The sequence below is a fragment of the Arachis ipaensis genome, chromosome B9, assembly GCF_059453495.1.
Source record: "Arachis ipaensis isolate K30076 ecotype BB chromosome B9, ASM5945349v1, whole genome shotgun sequence".
NCBI lineage: Eukaryota > Viridiplantae > Streptophyta > Magnoliopsida > Fabales > Fabaceae > Arachis > Arachis ipaensis.
This window is the reverse complement of record NC_142444.1, coordinates 35,653,328-35,676,499: the sequence shown is the minus strand read 5'-3', so window position 1 is coordinate 35,676,499 and position 23,172 is coordinate 35,653,328. Positions and strand designations below refer to the sequence as shown.

At 37.3% G+C, this 23,172-nt stretch overlaps 2 non-coding genes across 2 annotated transcripts; both read left to right on the top strand.

The window, feature by feature from the left end:
* The first annotated feature begins 782 nt into the window (after positions 1–782).
* Positions 783–886, top strand: LOC148544286 (small nucleolar RNA R71). Its single transcript, XR_015901341.1, has one exon. It is a non-coding gene; the product is annotated as a small nucleolar RNA R71 (small nucleolar RNA).
* An 18,255-nt stretch (positions 887–19,141) lies between these two features.
* On the top strand, positions 19,142–19,249 carry LOC148544285 (small nucleolar RNA R71). Its single transcript, XR_015901379.1, has one exon. It is a non-coding gene; the product is annotated as a small nucleolar RNA R71 (small nucleolar RNA).
* Positions 19,250–23,172: the final 3,923 nt, after the last annotated feature.

Below are 23,172 nucleotides of genomic sequence, written 5' to 3'. Positions count from 1 at the left end.
TTGTAGGTTCGGCCATGATGATCAATTCAATGGCCTTGCACTCTCCTTTTGGGTTTTCTTCTGTATTGCTTGGGAGAGTATTAGGAGAGGTTTCAGTGATCCTTTTACTCAGTTGGCCCACTTGTGCTTCCAAATTTCTAATGGAGGACCTTGTTTCATTCATGAAACTTAGAGTGGCCTTAGATAGATCAGAGACTATATTTGCCAAGCTAGATGGATTCTGCTCAGAACTCTCTGTCTTTTGCTGAGTGGATGATGGGAAAGGCTTGCTATTGCTAAACCTGTTTTTTCCACCATTATTAAAGCCTTGTTGAGGCTTTTGTTGATCCTTCCATGAGAGATTTGGGTGATTTATCCATGAGGGATTATAGGTGTTTCCATAGGGTTCACCCATGTAATTCACCTCTGCTATTGCAGGGTTCTCAGGATCATAAGCTTCTTCCTCAGAAGATGCCTCTTGAGTACTGTTGGATGCAACTTGCATTCCATTCAGACTCTGAGAAATCATATTGACTTGTTGAGTCAATATTTTATTCTGAGCCAATATGGCATTCAGAGTATCAATTTCAAGAACTCCCTTCTTCTGAGGCGTCCCATTACTCACAGAATTCCTCTCAGAAGTGTACATGAACTGGTTATTAGCAACCATGTCAATGAGTTCTTGAGCTTCTGCAGGCGTTTTCTTTAGGTGAATGGATCCACCTGCAGAAGTATCCAATGACATCTTAGCTAATTCAGACAGACCATCATAGAATATATCCAGGATGGTCCATTCTGAGAGCATGTCAGAAGGACACTTTTTGGTCAGTTGCTTATATCTCTCCCAAGCTTCATAGAGGGATTCACCTTCTTTCTGTCTGAAGGTTTGAACATCCACTCTAAGCTTACTCAGCTTTTGAGGAGGAAAAAACTTGGCTAAGAAAGCTGTGACCAACTTATCCCAAGAGTTCAGGCTATCTTTGGGTTGAGAGTCCAACCATACTCTAGCTCTGTCTCTTACAGCAAACAGGAAAAGCATAAGGCTGTAGACCTCGGGATCAACCCCATTGGTCTTAACAGTATCACAGATCTGCAAGAATTCAGTTAAGAACTGAAAAGGATCTTCAGATGGAAGTCCATGAAACTTGCAGTTCTGCTGCATCAGAGAAACTAATTGAGGTTTCAACTCAAAGTTGTTTGCTCCAATGGCAGGGATGGAGATGCTTCTTCCATGTAAATTGGAATTAGGTGCAGTAAAGTCACCAAGCATCCTCCTTGCATTATTATTATTTTTGGCTGCCATCTCCTCTTCCTGTTCAAAAATTCCTGTAAGGTTGTCTCTGGATTGTTGTATTTTAGCTTCTTTTAGTTTCCTTTTTAGAGTCCTTTCAGGTTCAGGATCTGCTTCAACAAGAATGTTCTTGTCCTTGCTCCTGCTCATATGACAAAGAATGGAATAACAAAGAAAATATGGAATCCTCTATGTTACAGTATAGAGATTCCTTTGTGTGAGTAGAAGAAGCAAAGAATGTAATGTAAAGAAGAGAAGAGGAAAAACTCGAACACAGAGAGGGAGGTGGTGTTCGAATTTTTTTTGGATGGAAGAGAAGTGTTAGTAGATGAATAAATAAATAGAAGGAGATGAGAGAGAGAATTTCGAAATTTAATTAAAATAAAAATTTGAAATTTGAAAGTTAGATTTTGAAAATTAAAGTTAAAATTAAATTAAAATTGAAACAATTAGTTAATCAAAATGAAATTTTGAAAAAGAGGGAGGTATTTTCAAAAATTTTAAGAGAGATTGAATTAGTTAGGTAGTTTTGAAAAAGATATGATTGAAACAAAAAGATAAGATTGATTGAAAAATATTTGAAAATCAATTAAGAGGTTAGGAAAGAAGTTAGAAAAGATTTTGAAATTGAATTTGAAAAAGATATGATTGAAATAAAAAAAGGATATGATTGAAACAAAAAGATATGATTGATTGAAACTTATTTTGAAAAAGATTTGAAAAAGAAATTTAAAAAGATTTGATTTTGAAAATTAAAGTTGATTACTTGACTAACAAGAAACAAAAAGATAAGATTTTAAAATTTAAAGAATGAACCTTTCTTAATAAGCAAGTAACAACTTGAAATTTTTCAATCAATCATATTAAATGTTAGTAAAGATTTTGAAAATTAAGAAATAAAATAAGAAAAAAATTTTTTTAAAATCAAATTTAAAAAGTTTTCGAAAATATGAAGGTAAAATGAAAAAGATTTGATTTTTGAAAAAGATTTTGAAAAGATAAGATTTTTTAAATTGAAAATTTGATTTGATTCATAAGAAACAATTAAATTTAAAAACTTTTTGACTAAATCAAATCATATTTTCGAAAATTTTGAGTAAAATAAGGAAAAGATATTTTTTTTTATTTTTGAATTTTTAATGATGAAAGAGAAAAACACAAAATTGACTCAATGCATGAAAATTTTGGATCAAAACATGTGATGCATGCAAGAACACTATGAATGTCAAGATGAACACCAAGAACACTTTGAATGTCAAGATGAACACCAAAAACTTATTTTTGAAAAATTTTCAAGAAAAGAAAACATGCCAGACACCAAACTTAAAAATTTTTAATTTTTAGACACTAAGAATTCAAGAATGCATTTGAAAAACAAGAAAAGACACAAAACAAGAAAATATAAAGATCAAACAAGAAGACTGGCCAAGAACAACTTGAAGATCATGAAGAATGCAATGCATGAAATTTTTGAAAATAATTTTTAGAAAATTAAAAAGATGCAATTGACACCAAACTTAAAACTTGACTCAAGACTCAAACAAGAAACACAAAAAATATTTTTGATTTTATGATTTTGTAAATTTTTTTGTATTTTTCGAGAATTAATTGGGAAAAACGAAAAAGAAGAAAATATTTTTTTGATTTTTTTTCGAAAATAAGAATAATAAAAGCAAAAAGGTTAAAATTAAAATAAAGTTACCTAATCTGAGCAACAAGATGAACCGTCAGTTGTCCAAACTCGAACAATCCCCGGCAACGGCGCCAAAAACTTGGTGTGCGAAATCGTGATCATTTCATTCCTTGGTAACGGCGCTAAAAACTCAATACGCACGTTCATGATCTTATATCTGTTTCACAACTTCGTACAACTAACCAGCAATTGCACTGGGTCGTCCAAGTAATAAACTTTACGTGAGTAAGGGTCGATCCCATGAAGATTGTCGGCTTGAAGCAAGCTATGGTCACCTTTTAAATCTCAGCCAGGCGGATTAAATTATATTAAGAAATTATAGTGGATGGAAATAAATAAAATATAAAATAGGATAGTGGTACTTATGTAATTCATTGGTTAGAATTTCAGATAATCGTATAGAGATGCTTTCGTCCCTCTGAACCTCTGCTTTCCTGCTGTCTTCATCCAATCAGTCTTACTCCTTTCTATGGCAAGCTTTATGTAGGGCATCACCGTTGTCAATGGCTACATCCCATCCTCTCAGTGAAAATGGTCCAAATGCTCTGTCACGGCACGGCTAATCATCTGTCGGTTCTCGATCATACTAGAATAGGATCCATTGATCCTTTTGCGTCTGTCACTACGCCCACTTGGTGTGTGCTTGGGCTGAGCTTGAAGTTTACACGTGGAGAGGTCATTCTTGGAGTTGAACGCCAGTTTGTAACGTGTTTCTGGCGTTGAACTCCACTTTGCAACTTGTTTCTGGCGCTGAACGCCAGACTGCAACATGGAACTGGCGTTCAACACCAGTTTGCGTCATTTGAACTCGGGCAAAGTATGGACTATTATATATTGCTGGAAAGCCCTGGATGTCTAATTTCCAACGCAATTAGAAGCGCGCCATTTGGAGTTCTGTAGCTCCAGAAAATCCACTTTGAGTGCAGGGAGGTCAGAATCCAACAGCATCTGCAGTCCTTCTTCAACTTCTGAATATGATTTTTGCTCAAGTCCCTCAATTTCAGCCAGAAAATATCTGAAATCATAGAAAAACACACAAACTTATAGTAAAGTCCAGAAATGTGAATTTTAATTAAAAACTAATAAAAATATACTAAAAACTAACTAAATCATACTGAAAACTATGTAAAAATAATGGCAAAAAGCGTATAAATTATCCACTCATCACTGCGCAACCAACTTAATGATAGGGTCATTAGCAAGTTAGTGAGACATGAATGTGGGGTCCATTCCGGGCATACCAAAGGGTTTCGAAGCAAATAAATTCATGTTACCTTTTAAGAAGTCCTGGAGTTCCAACTTTAGGGAATAAGATAAATCTTTTTTTTATTATAGTGTACTTTTTTGCATCATCACCAATTTGGAATTTTTTCAAATTTTCATTAGGTTCCGACCTTGGCTTTTTTTTGAACTCGAGAGTCCAAGTTGACAAAAAATATGCCAGTAGAATCTTTGGCTTTATCCCTTAAAGTTAAACTTGCTTTGTTGTGCTTTATGATAGCTATTCGATCTCCTTAGAGAATAGCAATCCGACCTTCAGAGGTAAGAAATTTCATAACTGAAAATTTGGTTGAGATGAACGCATAGAGATCGTTTATCGTCTTCCTTCCGAGGATCACATTATAAGTCGTTGAATCCTTTGGGACGACAAACTCATCTTGTAACACCCGTACGTCGGCACCTTCTCCAATTGTAAACAAGAGATCAACAGCTCCATCAGGCTTAATATATCGATCTCCCAAGCCCAGGATACCAAGAAGATGTGGTTTTAGTTGCTGATCTTTTAATCCTAGTGCACCAAAAGCATTTCTGGAAAGGAGATTTGAATATGCTCCTGTGTCAACCAATATTCACTTTACAATCCCATTTTTCAACTTGGTAGTGATTACCAGTGGCTCATCATCTTCCGTTGTGGTGTATTGGAAATCATCCGCCGTGAACTGCATAGTTGGGATGTTGGTTACGTTCACAACTTCCAAATTTGCAGCTTTAATGTCTTTCTTGATGGCATTTCTGGACTTTGGACCTACAACTAAATTCACAATGACTTGAGCAATATCATCCTGGACTTCTATAGTCTTAGTATTTCTGGGATTCCTAGTCTCCCGATCTTTATCGTCATTATGCTGTCTGGGCGGTCTGACATGTTGAACAAACTCAAGGAGCTTTCCATCTTGAATCGCCTGCTCTAACACATCCTTCAAATCAATACAATCTTCAATCCTATTACCATAAGAATTGTGATAATCACAATATCGTGACTTATTCAAAGAAGCCTTTGGTCGAATTCGCCTCGCTTTTGGAAGGATACCCGAGTGAGATACTTGCTGATACACCTCTGATAATGATGCCACCAGGGGTGTATATATTGAGAACTTTCCTATCCGGGGTGTAAATGACTTTGGAGTTGAGGACTAGCTTGAGCTCTTGGCCTTATTAGGTGACGAGGGTAGGTTTTTCCTCTTTGTCAAGACCACCCTCGAGATGTCCTCATCTCGCATATACTTTAAGGTGATCTGATGTATCTCTTCTACGGATTTTATATCTTGGAAGTTAAATGCCTCCTGAAGTCTCCTTCTAGCAAACTGACAATGAGGCACAGACACACGACTTCAGGTGTTTGTGTTTTCACTTCAAGCAAGGCTGTGATAAAGCGATGCAAGTAATCTCAGATACTCTCTCGCGCCCTTTTCTCTACGCCAAGTAGTGAGATTGGATGCTTGGTTTGAGTTCTTTTTGTGGTAAAGTGTGCTGAAAACTTGGTTTTAATGTCAGCAAATGAAGAGATGGAGTCGGAAGGCAGTATGTTGAACCAAATCATCGCTAGTCTTGACAATGACACTGAAAAAGTCTTACACCAGACCGCATCTCCTACACCTTTACGGTTCATCCTGGCCTCAAAAGCATTAATATGCTCCTACGGATCCAACTCGCCCTCATACTTCAGATCTGTTAGTTTATCAAAGTGCTTAGGTCGGTGGACTTGGAGAATGTGAGAAGCAAATAGAGTCTGGCCCATAATCACATGTTCCCGAGCATCCCTATGCCTTTTAAGACTTGGACTCCTTTGTGGAATTCGTCTCCTTTTAGATTGGGCCAATCGGGACTCATCCCTTCCTCGTCTGTCAAACTCGTGACGCCTGTTATCACGTCGTGGTGACCTTCTGTGTCTTTGAGGTGAGTGTGAACGTCGATGATTGTTATCTTGTCGCTGATCAGGAGCCCTTTCTGGGTTTTCCCTCTCACGACTATGATCATCATGGCCCATGGGCCATGGCCGTGCAAGTTCGAGACCGGGATCGCCTAGATTTTGATCGTTTTGCCAAGCGACGTTCAACGCTGCCTAGTAACATTCTAATTCTTGCACTCTATGGCGCATTTGTTGCATAGCATGAACGTAATTATTCCCTAACCTAGCGAAGTGACGAGCCCCCGCGTTATGAGTTCCATCGTTATGGGCTTCAACATTCTGCTCACGGTTTTCAAACCCCAGAAGACTTGACGTTCTTCATTGGTTAGCAGGATGACATCTGTTTCAAGTCCATCATCATGGAATTGCTCCTTAAAAGGAGTGATTGGGTTAATTACCGAATGAATTTTCTCAGTCATGGTTCAGACAATGTAAGATCTCTACAGACGGTGTCAAACTGCCAATGTTCATACCTTTTATGGAGATCACAAGCTAATAAAATTTGGAGATCCTAACCTGAGCGATGTCAGAATTAAAATGGGTGGATAACATGCAAAACACTCTAATACTTAAGTTAGTAGTACTTTAGATAATAGAGTGAATACTGTGTCTTCATGCTGAGTTTCTTTTTTATTTTTTTTATTTTTTTAAGGTAATCGTTTTTTAAACATTTATTTTTTTTAATGTATACTTTTAATATCATGATTTGATAGTTTGATGAGTTAATGACTTTAATTAGTATTAATGTTATATATTCATTAACTAGTAACGTGCTATATTCATTTATTTGCAATCATAAATACTATTTTTGTCCAGAACACTCTTATTATATAAATTGTTCTAGTATTGTGTGGATTAGGTTTTAAACGTAAATAGTCACATTTCAAGATGATTTACATTTTGAATTTTATAATCCTTGTACATATAAATCGCGTTAGAGTGCTCTAAGAAAAGAAACACATAAATGACACTAGACTAGTGTAATTTACTTTCAAATACAAAAGCACACTAAGATGGACGATATATGTGTTAAAAGGGACAGGATACGCCTAGGGATACCCGGTAGTAGAAGATTTTGAAATCGATTAGTAGTGTTTCTAGATTAATCCCTATGGTAATTCTGTGTTTAACATTAATCGCACCAACCTAATGCATTTTACATGTTTTCTTAGCCTCACAACACCTTAACATGACTTACGTGCATAAAGGGTTTAAAATTCAAATAGTCAATCGGTTTGGGGTGTCATGATTTACGTTTAAATCCTAACAACACAATTTTAGGTTGATTTATATAATAAAAATAGGATATTTATGTAATTATTTTCGTTTAAGGTGAATAAAATAATTTTGAATTTTTTTTATTTTATTTACGAAACGACCCAAAAGTTTACATAGGTTCTTTATTAAAAGAAAATTAAAGAGCTAGTTAATTATTTAGTTTCTTTTCTTTATATAATATACTAGGATTATCAACACTCTAACATATAATATTTATAGTGAAAGAGAGAATGAAGGGTTAATATAATTATTTAGCTTTTTTCCTCTTCATACTAGAATAATTTTGTTTGTAAAATATGATTATTATCTGTTGATTACCCTTTTTCTTTTCCTTCTCTTATTATCCTACAAAAGGATAAGAACAATAATTTGGAATACCGAAAGCTAAATCTGGAGAGATAATTTTGTTGGTATAGATAATTCTAGAAATATAGAGTTGCTCTTATCCGTTTCAATACTAATACTAATAAGTAATAATTGAACGTCATTAGGGGAAGGTGTTCAATCTTTTCAATTATCATCCATATTGTCATTTTCTTAATTTCTTTCTTGAGTGTTTGAGACTTGGGTATAATGTGTGTGAGAGACGAATTGCTACCGTTATTTAGATCTCATATCCGCATATGCGGTGGATCTTAATTTTATCTTTTTTTTTTTTTTTTTTTTTTTTTTTTTTTTTTTTTTTTCAGTTTATTAGCAAACAATGGACACTTCAATTTCGTTGAAGGCAATTTAATGTTGTCGTTCTTGAGTCTTGACTCGTATTGTTTTGGGTACATATTATTGACTTTGTATATTTAGAGATTGAAAGGGATCGGAGACGAATAAGTAAATGTCATGTGACAAGGATATATGCTGGCAGAGGCACAGAAGATAGATAGGAAAATGCTAAAACAAACTCAAGGAAATAAGGGAAACCACGTGCAATGTTGGAGAAATTTTTAGTACCTAACAGAAAAAGTTTAGTTTCTTCTGTTCACATTTTTATAAAATTATGTACAAATCACTCATTTTAAGGGTTAGAAAAGTGACAAAATGAAAAATCAATTCATTTGATTTATTATTTAACAGTTATATTTTGTAACTTGTTAGTATTGTTTTTACACTAATAATAATACATAAATTAAACGCGGAATATGATACACTCATGGAGCAATACTTCAATTACGTTCAGTAATTCTTTTCGTCATTTTGAGACTCTTTTAGTTATATATATATTACAAAATATATTTTTGGATAATCAAATTATTGACAAAAGTACTTTTTAATAAATTTGTTAAAAAATAATCTATAAAATATCTTAAAACAAAATAAGATATTCAACTGTTAAATTTATGTTCTCAACAGGATTTTAAAATTGATTTATTATTGCAATTTTTTGTAAAGTAAAATTTGAAAAAAAATTACGATTATTTTATCATTAAAACATAGTGTGATCTTTTGCCTTTTTTTTTTGTCAAACACCAAAAATATTTTTAAAAAAATAGACTTCAAATTTTGGTCCTTTTCATGTATTTTTTAAAAACTATCTAAATATTTTCACATAATTTGAGGTCAAATGTATAAAAAATTTGTAAAATACAAAAATTATTTACTATTTATAAAATGACATTTTTTTATTATTTTTGTCATATTTTAACTTCCACTATTCCACACCAATCAAGACTTTTACATATCTCAACCTAACGCCGTTCTCTGACAAATTGCCTATAACTTCTTCAGAACGTTTGCAACTCCTTTTTCTTTTTTTGTCTACCACCTTGTTGGCTCCCACAAACAAATTTTCTATCCTTCCAAAGTCCTCGCCACCATTGTCACATGCAAGGTTTTGTGCCCTGGCTTTAATACCGTCATTGGGGACTTTTCATTGGGTTTGATGAGAATATTATCGCTAAGAAGAGCACAGAGACAAAAGAAGTTAAAATTATGATTGATTAGTGAATTTGATTTCGAGGGATCGAGGTAGTAAATTGATTATCGAAGAACAATGAGTGCGGAGAAGTGAATAAGAATGTGGAGATAAGTTGAACTTTGTTGAGAGAGAATTTGAGGATAAAAAAGATAGATGAATGAAATGGGAAGAGAGAGAAAAAGATTTTTGCTGGTAAAGAAGAATGGATGAGAATGATAGAATTTAATAATTTTAAATTCTTAAAAAGGCTTTTGAGGGTAAAGAAAAAGATTTTAGAGGATAAAAGAAGTAACCTAAAAATTTAAAATAATTTTGTCTATCAAAATTTATTTTTTATAATTACAAGATAATTTTAATATCATTAAATTTGTTAGCATTATTGTTCATACCCTGACCCAAAATAGAGTTAGGCTCAAAAAGGTTAAATGCCCAATAGGGGCGGCCTCATCTATTTCTACCCAACCTCATAGAGGTCAGGCATGACGACGGTAGTTCATCTTTATTAAGCTAAATAAGTAATTAATTCCTAAGATATATCCCACTTATTTAGAAGGGAGATCTCAACAACTTCCTTAAAAAAAGGAAACAGTTATTCACCATCAAAGGTGGAACTACACTAAAAGGTACCTATTTTACTGACACACTCAGGTATATTCAAGACCCAATCTACTAAAACCCTGCCAAAAATCTTTGCTAACTTAACCATCGAAATCTCTTGTAGGTACCATCCCCCACCTTTTCACAAAGAACTCAAATGGTGGCACCTCGCCTCCAGCACAAGTCGAACGCTGCCTCAGAAGAAGTCTAGAACCCCGTTCAAGCCCAAATATAACCACATTTCAGGTAACTCTCGGAACATTGGTGCCATTGTCGGGGACCTGGGAGTCTACACCTACACATGATGGACAATCAATTTGAGGACGGCCATACGGCATCTGAATCGGAACCGGAGCCTCACAACGATGATCGAGCACTTCTGTTACCTCCATCACGGAAAAGAACAAGTGCCCCCACGGGGAAGGTACATCAGAAAACCCCCCACAACGGGGTCCATTTAGAAATCTACCCACCCGAAGATGAAAAACCTCCTCATCCCACGAAAATACTAGGACTCATACGAACATCACATTCGATTAGAACAACTTGAGTATGAGGCTGAACGACAGCGAGAAGCAGAAAAAGAATTACGAAAAGAGGTACAACAACGAAGAGAGCTAGAGAAAAATCTCTCGAGATTAGAGGCTGACCTTAGAAGTCGGAGCAATCAGGTTGATCGGGAGGAAAGCCTTCTTAGAGGAGAAGATCCGTTCGTGGAGAAAATCATGCGAGCTAGAGTTTCCAGAATTTTTAACAGTCCCAACATGGATCTTTACGACAGAACTACCGACCCAAGACACCACCTAAGCAACTTCAAAAGTCAGATGTACCTGACTGATGCGTCCGATGCAACTTGCTATAAGGCCTTCCCAACAACACTGACCAAAGCATCGATGAAATGGCTTGATAACTTACTGCTCAAGTCAGTGATTTGCTTTGATGACCTAGCAAGGAAGTTTCTTACCCGATTTTCAATTCAAAAGGATAAAGTCAAACATGCTCCAAGTCTTTTAGGGATAAAATAAGAGGTCGAATAAAACACTCCAAGATTATATAGAAAGATTCAACAAAGCTTGCTTGAAAATACAAAACTTACTTCCCAAAGTAGTGATAATGGGGTTGGTTAACGACCTTAGAGAATGGCCATTTTTCCAATATATATCAAAGCAACACCCGACTTTTTTGTACGAAGTGCAAGAGCAAATAGAGAAGTATATCAACATAGAGAAAAATGCTCGACTTAGAGATCCAGTCCCAAAACTAACCCTTCCCTACCAATTTCGGGATAAGGAGAAGGAGACAAAGAAAAAAGAGGAGTACAATTCGGAGAAGCCACGAAGATACCACAACTACATCTCACTCTGAGTTTCTCTTGTTGATATCTATAGGGAGATCTGTCACACTGAAAAGCTTCCACCTCCTCACCCCATTAAGAACAAAAAGGCCAAAAGTCAAACAGAATATTGCGAGTATCACAAACTATACAGGCATTCTACCAATAACTGTTATTATCTGAAAAATGTTTTAAAAAAGTTGTCTAGAGAAGGTCGGCTAGAAAGGTTCCTCGCTGAAAGGTCGGACAACCTAGGAAAGAGGAAGAGAGGAGATGAAGATGGAAGTCGGCGAGATCGGCCACCACAAGCCCCTGATAGGCACATACACATTATAAACAGAGGATTGCAAGAGGAGGAGTTACTAAGTCCTTACGTAAGAGACATCTCAAGGAGGTATATGAAGTCGGAGAAGGCAATGGAGCTCCCGATCTGTCCACAATCTCATTCACCAAAGAGGATGCACAAGGAGTGACACCTGGTCATGACGACCCTATGGTAATTACAATGATCCTTGCTAATGCGAATCTCCACGGAACTTTGGTGGACCAAGGGAGTTTGGCCAACATACTTGATGAGCGGATATTTTATACGCTTTTTATCATCATTTTTATATTGTTTCAGTTATGTTTTGTTTATTGATGCGTGGCAGAAGTTAACCAATTAAAAGATTTCAATTAAGAGACAGTGTTGCACGTATAGCTCTTAACCAGCTAAGATGTGCCTCACCAATTTAAAAAGGGTTGTCACAAAATTTAGAAATAAAATAGTGGGAGTATGAGTCCCAGTTTGTCTCCCAACGAGTTGCAGGCAAGAGTGCTAATTTATTAATCAGAATATTCCCAGAAAGTTGAGTTTGATAACAGGTAATTAAAATAAATGTGAACTAAGGTAATAAAAATAAACTGAAAATAATTATTCATATTCTGAATAAAAGGCCTTGACTGGGGGAATAATTAAGTGGAACTTCTATCCTTATTGGGATCTTCTCAAGTGTGGTGTAAAAAGGTTGTTGTTCTCACTCGATTTTCTGTTACTAAATAAGGAAAGATATGGTGATTGAACTAACTCTTACCCTCAGGTCCTAGCCCTCTCCCTTGGGGAGGTCTAGTATTAGTAGGTATAGGATTAGCTAACAATGTCCAGTTTAACCAAGCACTTGAGCATTCCAACTCAAGTATCACCTCTTAATCAACCCCATGTCAAGTGAAAATTCTACTCCATTGACATGGAAATAATAATCATAAAAATATGAGAAGACATAATTGATTAAAATAAAATAGAGAATTAAAATTAATTAAAATAAAAATAACTTCATATATTAATAAATTCAAAATGTAACATACTTAATTGACTAGGGTCAATGAGTAAAGAAACAAACTAAAGTAATGTCTTCAACGGAGGTAATGACTTTCAGCATCCAAAAATCCAAGCAGAAACATAAACTATCAGTGTGATGTAACTCTAAAAACTCAAATCTAAAACTAAGTGTAATCCTAATGTGATGAATCTCAATGTGTGTGGATGCCTCCTGAGTCTCTGCATGTTCCCTAGGTTTAATCTGTGTTTCTGGGCCAAAAACTAGGTCAAAAAGTGGCCCGAAATCGCCCCAGCGTATTCTGTTATTTTTGCAGATCGCGCAGGTCACGCGTACGCGTTGTCCACGCGTTCCCGTCAGGCAGCGATTTTCCTTGTCACGCATTCGCATCGTCCACGCGTTCGCGTCATGCGTGCAGACTCCAATCCACGCGTTCGCGTCAGGCACGCGTCCGCGTTGCTGCGAATTCTTCATTTCGCGCGTTCGTGTGGGCCATGCGCTCGGTCATTGCTCGCTGGTCATCTCCTTAGTTTCTTGTGTTTCTTCCATTTTTGCAAACCTCCTCTCCAATTTCCAAGCCATTCATGCCCTATGAAGCCTGAAACACTTAACATACAAATCACGGCATCGAATGGGATAAAGGAGAATTAAAATACATAATTAAAAGTCTCTGGGAAGCAAGTTTTCAATCATGGAGTAATTTTTGGAAGGAATTGTAAATACATGCTTATCATATGAATAAGTGGGTAAAGAATTGATAAAACCACACAATTAAACACAATACGAATCATAAAATAATGGTTTATCAACCTCCCCACACTTAAACATTAGCATGTCCTCATGCTTAGTTGAAGGAGATAAAGTAAATGAATAGGGACATGTAAAACTTATGAAATGCAATGCAACCTATGTATATATGTAAATGCAACTATATACTTCTTGTCTACTTGGTCAAAAGTAAATAAGCTCTTCAAGACAAATATAAATTAGATTTCACTAACTCAACTCATATAGTAAATACAGGTAACATTGTAAGAAGACAGCTTATGACAGCAGGGAACATAGAATTAAGCACTGAACCCTTACTGGTAGTGTATGTGCACTCTAATCACTCAGGTATATAGGGAAATCACTCTACTTTTCTCTAGTCATGCTTTCTAAAAATTGTTCTTCACCTAACCAATCAACAATATTTAACATACCAATGCAAATATCATGAGGTCTTTTTCAAGGTTGTAATGGGGCTAAGGTAAGGGTAAGGGTAAGGGTATATATATATATATATATATGGCTAAGTGAGCTTTATAAATTGAATCTTTAATTAACCCAAGCTTTCACCTAACATACACACACTCTATATAACTCTAGAATCATGCCTAGCTACCTATAGTCTTCACTTTTGCATTACGTACTCATGTATCAACTTTTCTTTAATTTTATCACATATGCATTGATTTTTCATTAACTTAACATTGGGGTAATTTTGTCCCCTTATTTATTTACTTATTTATTGAATACATATATAATATGTAGAGTGCTCATGCAAAGTATATGCAGCTAAATGCAGGGATGATGAGAAGAGTCATTATCATCATAAAAATAAAGTAAAAATAAAACTAAGATTGAAATGGAATGATCATACCATGGTGGGTTGTCTCCCACCTAGCACTTTGCTTTTACGTCCTTAAGTTGGACACTCGTTAGGCTTATTCAACTTCTCTTGGTGGATCTTCCAAGAGGAAGATCTCTAGTTCCTTTTGATTCTTCGTCTTCTCACCATGGTAAAGCTTTAGGCGATGTCCATTAACTTTAAGAAATTTGGAGTTAATAGGATGACGCAGGTGGAAAACTCCGTATGGCTCTACCTTTTCTACTCTGTATGGACCTTCCCATCTTGATCTCAGTTTACCTGGCATGAGCCTCAGTCTGGAGTTATATAGTAGAACTAACTCCCCTGGTCGGAATTCTTTCCTTTTTATGTGCTTGTCATGGACAACCTTCATTTTCTCCTTGTAACGCCTGGAGTTGTCATATGCTTCTAGGCGGAGGGTCTCTAGTTCTGCTAGTTGCAGCTTTCTTTCAGCACCAGCTTTCGTAAGATTCATGTTGCACTCCTTCACAGCCCATAAAGCATTGTGTTCTACATCTACAGGGAGGTGGCAAGCCTTTCTGTATACCAAGCAGAAGGGGCTCATCCCAATGGGTGTCTTGTATGCTGTTCTATATGCCCAGAGTGCATCTTGTAACCTGGCACTCCAGTCCTTCCTATGAGGTTTTACTATCTTCTCCAGAATATGTTTAATCTCTCTGCTAGAGACTTCTGCTTGTCCATTGATCTGGGAATGATAAGCTGTGGTGACTTTGTGAATTATCCCATGCCTTTTCAGTAATCATGTTAGTCTCCTGTTATAAAAATGGGTGCCTTGATCGCTCACGATTGCTCGTGGTGATCCAAAGCGACAAATAATATGGTTTCTAACAAAGAAAACAATAGTGATAGCATCATCAGTACGGGTAGAAATTGCTTCCACCCATTTAGAAACATAATCTACAGCTAACAGTATATAAAAGTAACCATTAGAATTTGGAAATAGACCAATGAAGTCAATGCCCCAAACATAAAAAATTTCACAGAAAAGCATATGCTGTTGAGGCATCTCGTCCCTCTTGGATATATTACCAAACCTTTGACATGGGGAACAAGATTTATAAAATTCAGCAGCGTCCTTAAAAAGAGTAGGCCACCAGAATCCGCAGTCTAGAATTTTTCTAGCTGTTCTTTGAGGGCCAAAATGTCCTCCACTCTCAGATGAGTGGCAGGCCTCTAAAATAGACTGGAATTCTGATTGAGGAACACACCGTCTAATTACCTGGTTAGCACCACACCTCCATGAATATGGATCATCCCATACATAGTATTTGGACTCACTTTTCAGCTTGTCTCTTTGGTGCTTAGTAAAGTTTGGAGGAAAAGTGTGGCTAACTAGATAATTAGCTACAGGTGCATACCAAGGAACTTCTTCAGATACTGCTTGTAAGTTATCAAATAGGAAATTATCATTTATAGGAGTGGAGTCACCCTTAATGTGCTCAAGGTGACTCAGGTGGTCTGCCACTAAGTTCTGGTTACCACTCATGTCCTTAATTTCTAAATCAAATTCTTGTAACAGCAGTATCCAACGTATTAGCCTTGGTTTGGACTCCTTTTTAGCTAATAAATATTTTAGAGTTGCATGGTCTGAGTACACTACTACCTTAGTACCAAGTATATAGGCTTGGAATTTATCCAGAGCAAAAATAATAGCAAAAAGCTCTTTTTCAGTAGTAGTATAATTAGACTGAGCAGCATCTAAAGTTTTAGATGCATAAGCAATTACAAAAGGGTCTTTACCTTCGCGCTGAGCCAGCGCTGCTCCTACTACGTGGTTGGAAGCATCACACATGATTTTGAATGGCTGGCTCCAGTCTGGTCCTTTTACAATTGGAGCTTGAGTCAGAGCGATCTTCAGTTTATCAAACGCTTGCATACAGCTCTCACTGAACTCGAACTCAATATCTTTTTGCAGCAATCTGGATAATGGTAGTGCTACCTTACTGAAGTCCTTAATGAATCTCCTGTAAAAACCTGCGTGGCCAAGGAATGAACGGACTTCCCTCACGGAGGAGGGTAAGGTAAACTAGAAATAACATCCACCTTTGCTGGATCTATAGAAATGCCAGTATTAGACACAACATGTCCTAGTACAATTCCTTGTTTTACCATAAAGTGACATTTTTCAAAATTTAACACAAGGTTTGTATTAACACATCTGTCTAATACTTTAGATAAACTATCCAAGCAAAGGCTAAATGAATCACCATATATGCTAAAATCATCCATAAAAATTTCCATACAGTTCTCAATAAGATCAGAAAAAAGACTCATCATGCACCTTTGGAAAGTAGCAGGGGCATTACACAAGTCAAATGGCATTCTCTTATAAGCATAAGTCCCAAAAGGACATGTAAAAGTAGTCTTCTCCTGATCTTCAGGAGCTATATAAATTTGAAAGTATCCTGTATAACCATCTAAGAAACAATAATGAGATTTACCTGACAGGCGATCAAGCATTTGATCAATGAATGACAAGGGTTAGTGATCTTTGCAAACTCTCCATGAATTCTGTACTCTAGTTGTCAGGAGCTCTCCATGCTCATTCTTTATTGTTGTGAATCCAGACTTCTTGGACACCACTTGTACTGGGTTGACCCATTCACTGTCTAAAATTGGGTAAATGATATCTGCTTCAAGTAGTCTGGTCACTTCCTTCTTGACAACTTCTAAGATGGTGGGATTCAATCTTCTTTGAGGTTGACAGACAGGCTTTGCTCCCTCTTCTAGGAATATTCTGTGTTCACAAACTTGAGGACTGATGCCTACTATATCCGCCAAGCTCCATCTGATTGCTTTCTTATGTTTTCTCAGCACTTTGAGTAGCTGTTCTTCCTGTTGAGAAGTGAGTTCCCTCGCAATGATGACTAGGAACTTCTGCTTGTCCTCAAGGTAAGCATACTTGAGGTGTGGAGGAAGGGGCTTCAACTCTAATTTCTGCTCATAGCTAGGTTCTGGATCGTCCGGGGCTGGTGATAATGGTAAAGTCTTCTCATGATTTTCAGAAAGTGTCCCCACACTTGGACCTTACTCCATGTACCTCTCTTTTAATTCTTCCTGGTGAACCTCCGCTACAGTTTCATCAATAATATTGCACTGGAAGATAGAACATCTTCTGGAGGGTGCTTCATAGCTTCATTTAAACTGAAACTCACTGTTCTGCCATCTATCTCAAAAGAGTAAGTTCCTGAGAATGCATCCAGCTTGAACTTTGAAGTCTTCAGGAATGGTCTTCCAAGTAGGATTGATGATGGTCTTCCTGAGTCATTAGGGGGCATTTCCAGGATGTAGAAATCAATAGAAAATGTAAGCCCCTTAATGCTCACTAGTACATCTTCAGCAATTCCAACTACTGTAATAATGCTTGTATCTGCTAACACAAAACGAGCTACCGACCTTTTTAAGGGAGGGAGCCTCAAAGTATCATATATGGACAAAGGCATTATGCTAACACATGCTCCTAAATCACACATACAGTCAGAAAATATCACACCTCCAATGGTACAGCTAACCATACATAGACCTAGATCACTACATTTTTTAGGTATATTTCCCATTAAAGCAGATATAGAACTACCTAAAGGAATAATTTCTAATTCATTAATTTTATCTTTATGTATGCATAAATCTTTTAGAAACTTTGCGTATTTAGGTACCTGTTGAATAACATCAAAAAGGGGAACAGTTACCTCGACCTTTTTGAATATTTCTACCATTTTGGTGTCAAGTTCCATCTGTTTTCTAGGCTTCCTTGCAAGTTGTGGAAATGGAATAGGAGGGGCACGAGTTGTAGCTTCTGCATCCCTTGGTGCTTCATTCTGTGGTTGAGCTTCCTCTTCTTCAACTATGTCTTGTACGTCCTCTTCCTCTTCAGCATCTTCTATTTCCACCACATCCTCTGCGGATACATTTTCTGGTAGTTTTGGCTCCTCATGGTTCCTCTCCTGTAGTGTGGTTCCAGACCTTAGAGTGATGGCATTGATGCCACCCTTGAGATTAGGCCGTGGTTGAGAAGGAATTCCATTAGAGCTTGAAGGTTGATGTCTGGAATTAAGCGAGGAATCCATCTGAGAGACGAGAGCTTGTAAAGTGGCAGTTAAGCCATTCAGACTAGAGTTAAGCTGAGCATGCATGTCTTGCTGTCCTTGCACAAGAGAACGGAGCATCTCGTCATTTGATGAGGAACTAGAATAAGCAGTCTGAGAAGCTTGTTGTTGGGTTTGTTGGGGTCCTTGTGATTGTCTTAGGTGAGGTGCTCTGTAAGGTTAGTTCTGATTCTGCTGTCTGTTGTTGTTATTGTTATTCCACCTCTGGTTTCCATTATTGTCTCTGCCTCCTCTGTTAAAGTTATCCCTCCATCCATGGTTAGAATTATCTCTCCAGCCTTGGTTGGAGTTGTCTTGCCATCCATGGCTATTGTTGCCACCTTGGTTGTAGTTGCTGCCTTGTTGATTGTATCCTTGATTTGGACGGTCATAAAAGTTGTGAGTGGCTACCACAGTGTTGTCTTCCTAGAGTTGTGGACATTCATCAGTATAATGACTATAATCAGCATAGATCCCGCATACTCTTTGTGGAACTAACTGTTGGCTCTGTTGTGGTGAAGGCTGAGCTTGTTGTGCTTGTTGTTGATTCAGCTGCATCTGCTTCAGTAGGTTGGTCATTTTATATATACTCTGAGTGAGAGCAATAGTCTCTTTGCTAGTGGAAATCTCTGCAACAGCTTTGGGGTTGCACCTTTGTCTGTGATTCCTAGTGGACTCAGCTAAGTCGATGATCAGTTGCCATGCTTCATCTGCGGTTTTGTATTTTTTCAGAGAACCATTACTGGCACCTTCCAGTGTAGTCTTATCCTGGGGATTCATGCCTTGGGTGAAGTAACTGATCAATACTAGTTTACCAATCATGTGATGGGGATATGCGTCCAGGAGATTATTGAAGCGCTCCCAATATTCAAAGAGAGTCTCTGATTCACCTTGAACAATACAGGAGATCTCTTTTCTCAGTCTAGCTGTGACTTCAGCTGGAAAGTATTTTTCGAAAAATTCTCTTCTAAGCGTATCCTAGTTGGTAACAGTTGCTTTAGGTTGGGAGTAGTACCACTCCCTCGCCTTTCCCTCAAGAGAAAATGGGAAAGCGGTTAACAGAATAGAAGTTTCATCTGCACCATGACGCCTAACAATAGAACAGGCTGTCTAAAAATCTCTAAGGTGCTTGACAGGCTCTTGAGCAGGTAAGCCATGAACCATGGGCATCAAGTTGATCAGTGCGGGTTTTAGTTCAAAATCTGCAGCTGTAGTTGGGTGATGTACTTGATACGGCTGCAGTGTAAAATATGGGGCTCCTGCCTCTTGGAAAGTGATTCTCCTAGGTTCTGCCATGTTTTCTACACGTAAATCAACTGGATCAGTAGTAAATGAGCTTGTCTCGCTCTCAGATGGTGGTTCAGATTCGCCCTCAGATGAGATTGGTGAATTGATAATAATCACTTCACCACCCTCGGAGGCTAACCGACGTCGAGTTCGTCTAATATGTGAAAGGGTTCTTTCAATTTCAGGATCAAATGGGACTAAACTCGGATCAGGCAATGAATGCGTCATTCAATGAGAAAGACATGTAACTCATGGTAACAGAAATAAAAAGAAAATATGCAAATAAAATAAAATATATACACTAATTAATAATGTAGCACACTATTGCAACTCCCCGGCAACGGCGCCAAAAATTGATGCGTGGCAGAAGTTAACCAATTAAAAGATTTCAATTAAGAGACAGTGTTGCACGTATAGCTCTTAACCAGCTAAGATCTGCCTCACCAATTTAAAAAGGGTTGTCACAAAATTTAAAAATAAAATACTGGGAGTATGAGTCCCAGGTCGTCTCCCAATGAGTTGTAGGCAAGAGTGCTAATTTATTAATCAGAAAATTCCCAGAAAGTTGAGTTTGATAACAGGTAATTAAAATAATTGTGAACTAAGGCAATAAAAATAAATTGAAAATAATTATTGATATTCTGAATAAAAGGCCTTGATTGGGGGAATAATTAAGTGGAACTTCTATCCTTATTGGGATCTTCTCAAGTGTGGTGTAAAAAGGTTGTTGTTCTCACTCGATTTTCCCTTACTAAATAAGGAAAGATATGGTGATTGAACTAACTCTTACCCTCAGGTCCTAGCCCTCTCCCTTGGGGAGGTCTAGTATTAGTAGGTATAGGATTAGCTAACAACGTCCAGTTTAACCAAGCACTTGAGCATTCCAACTCAAGTATCACCTCTTAATCAACCCCCATGTCAAGTGAAAATTCTACTCCATTGACATGGAAATAATAATCATAAAAATATGAGAAGACATAATTGATTAAAATAAAATAGAGAATTAAAATTAATTAAAATAAAAATAACTTCATATATTAATAAATTCAAAATGTAACATACTTAATTGAATAGGGTCAATGAGTAAAGAAACAAACTAAAGTAATGTCTTCAAGGGAGGTAATGACTTTCAGCATCCAAAAATCCAAGCAGAAACATAAACTATCAGTGTGATGTAACTCTAAAAACTCAGATCTAAAACTAAGTGTAATCCTAATGTGATGAATCTTAATGTGTGTGGATGCCTCCTAAGTCTCTGCATGTTTCCTAGGTTTAATCTGTGTTCTGGGCCGAAAACTAGGTCAAAAAGCGGCCCAAAATCACCCCGAGCGTATTCTGTTATTTTTGCAGATCGCGCAGGTCACGCGTACGCGTCGTTTACGCGTTCGCGTCAGGCAGCGATTTTCCTTGTCACGTGTTCGCGTCATCCACGCGTTCGCGTCATGCGTGTAGACTCCAATCCACGCGTTCGTGTCAGGAACGCGTCCGCGTTGCTGCGAATTCTTCATTTTGCGCGTTCACGTGGGCCATGCGCTCGCGTCATTACTCGCTGGTCATCTCCTTAGTTTCTTGTGTTCCTTCCATTTTTGCAAGCCTCCTCTCCAATTTCCAAGCCATTCATGCCCTATGAAGCCTAAAACACTTAACACACAAATCACGACATTGAATGGGATAAAGGAGAATTAAAATACATAATTAAAAATCTCTGGGAAGCAAGTTTTCAATCATGGAGTAATTTTTGGAAGGAATTGTAAATACATGCTTATCATATGAATAAGTGGGTAAAGAATTGATAAAACCACACAATTAAACACAATACGAATCATAAAATAATGGTTTATCATTTATGTTTCATTATATTTTCATAGGTATTAGTGAAAAATTCACATTTTTGGATTCTACTTTGGGTTATTATGTTTTATGATGATTTCAGGTAATTTCTGGCTGAAATTGAGGAGCTTTGGCAAAGTCTAATTCAGAGGCAAGGAAAGCATAGCAGATGCTGTCAGGATCTGACCTCTGTGCACTCAAACAAGAATTTCTGGAGCTACAGAATTCCAAATGACACGTTCTCAATGGCGTTGGAAAATATATGATGGTTTATACTTTTCTTCGAAGGAGCCTGCCCATACTAGGCGTTGAACGCCAAGGAGCTACCCCTTGGCTGGCGTTCAACGCCCCAAGGAGACAAGCCAGCGTTGAACGCCCAAGAACCACCCCATTCCTGGTGTTCAACGCCCACCAAGACACAAGGCAGCGCCAATCATCCCCTAATGGGCGTTCAATGCCCATTCCTCAAAGTTGGACACCAAGTTCAGCCCAAGTACTCAACCAAAGTGGGCCCAAGGATGGATTTTTGCATCTCTAGTCTAGCTTGTCATACTTTTTGTACTTCTTAGTCATTAGATTTGTATTTAAAGGAGAAGATCAACCATGTTAGGATCTTCTGCCTCATCTTTACCTTTCACGTTTTACTTTCTATAAAGCATGAGCAACTAAACCTCCTAAGTTAGGGTTAGGAGCTCTATTGATTCTCATGGATTAATAATATTATTGTTTTATTTCAACACACGTTTGATTCCATTCTCTTATGTATTTTTATTCTTCATCTCATGAATTGAGGATGATCCGTGACAATCATCCTTGTTCTACATGGGTTCCGTGTTAGTAATGCCCATATAGTATTTAACCATAAGCTAGAGAATGCACTGTGAATTCCAAGAGTGTGCCTGGGCGACTTTGGATATGTGACATATAATCCCGTTGACCGTGGGTTACTGAGGTTTCTGTGGCATTAAGGCTAGAGCATGAGAAGCAGCGTTTCCTGATCCGGAAGATTCGACCTTGTCTGTGACGTTTTGAGTAGGATCGCGAAGGGGAGTGGATTGCTTAGGTTTTCACCTTCAACTATGGTGAGAAGCCATGAGTTAACTTGATGAGGATGCTACATGAGTTGCTCGGATATGGTGGATTGCTATGGTTTAGAAGAGACTAACTTGATGAGGATGCTACATGAGTTAGTCAATTATGGCTGCCATTGAATGAATCGTTCATTATTGAAATAGACAGTAAGAAAAGTTAATCCGGAAAGAATACGCATCTCTGAAGCCTTAACTAAATATCAATAATTATTTTTACACTAATCTGGTATTTATTCTTTACTATTTCGTTTATGCTTTCAAACAAACAACCATCTTTTCTAATCGCCTGACTAAGATTTACAAGATAGCCATTGCTTGCTCAATCCGACAATCTCCGTGGGATTCGACTCTCACTTATGAGGTATTACTTGGACGACCCGGTGCACTTGCTGGTTCAGTTGTGCGGAGTTCAATTTTGCGCACCAATACTATTTAAGACTGCTTTTGACAAACTCGGATTAGAAGAAAAGGATCTAAAGGCATATCCAGACAACCTTTTAGGATTAGGAGACGCGCCGATTCGACCTCTTGGTTTTATCTCATTATATACCACTTTTGGTAAAGGCATAAAATCAAGAACTTTAAGCATCGATTACATTGTGGTAGACATGGTATCGGCCTACAATGCTTTGACAGGTC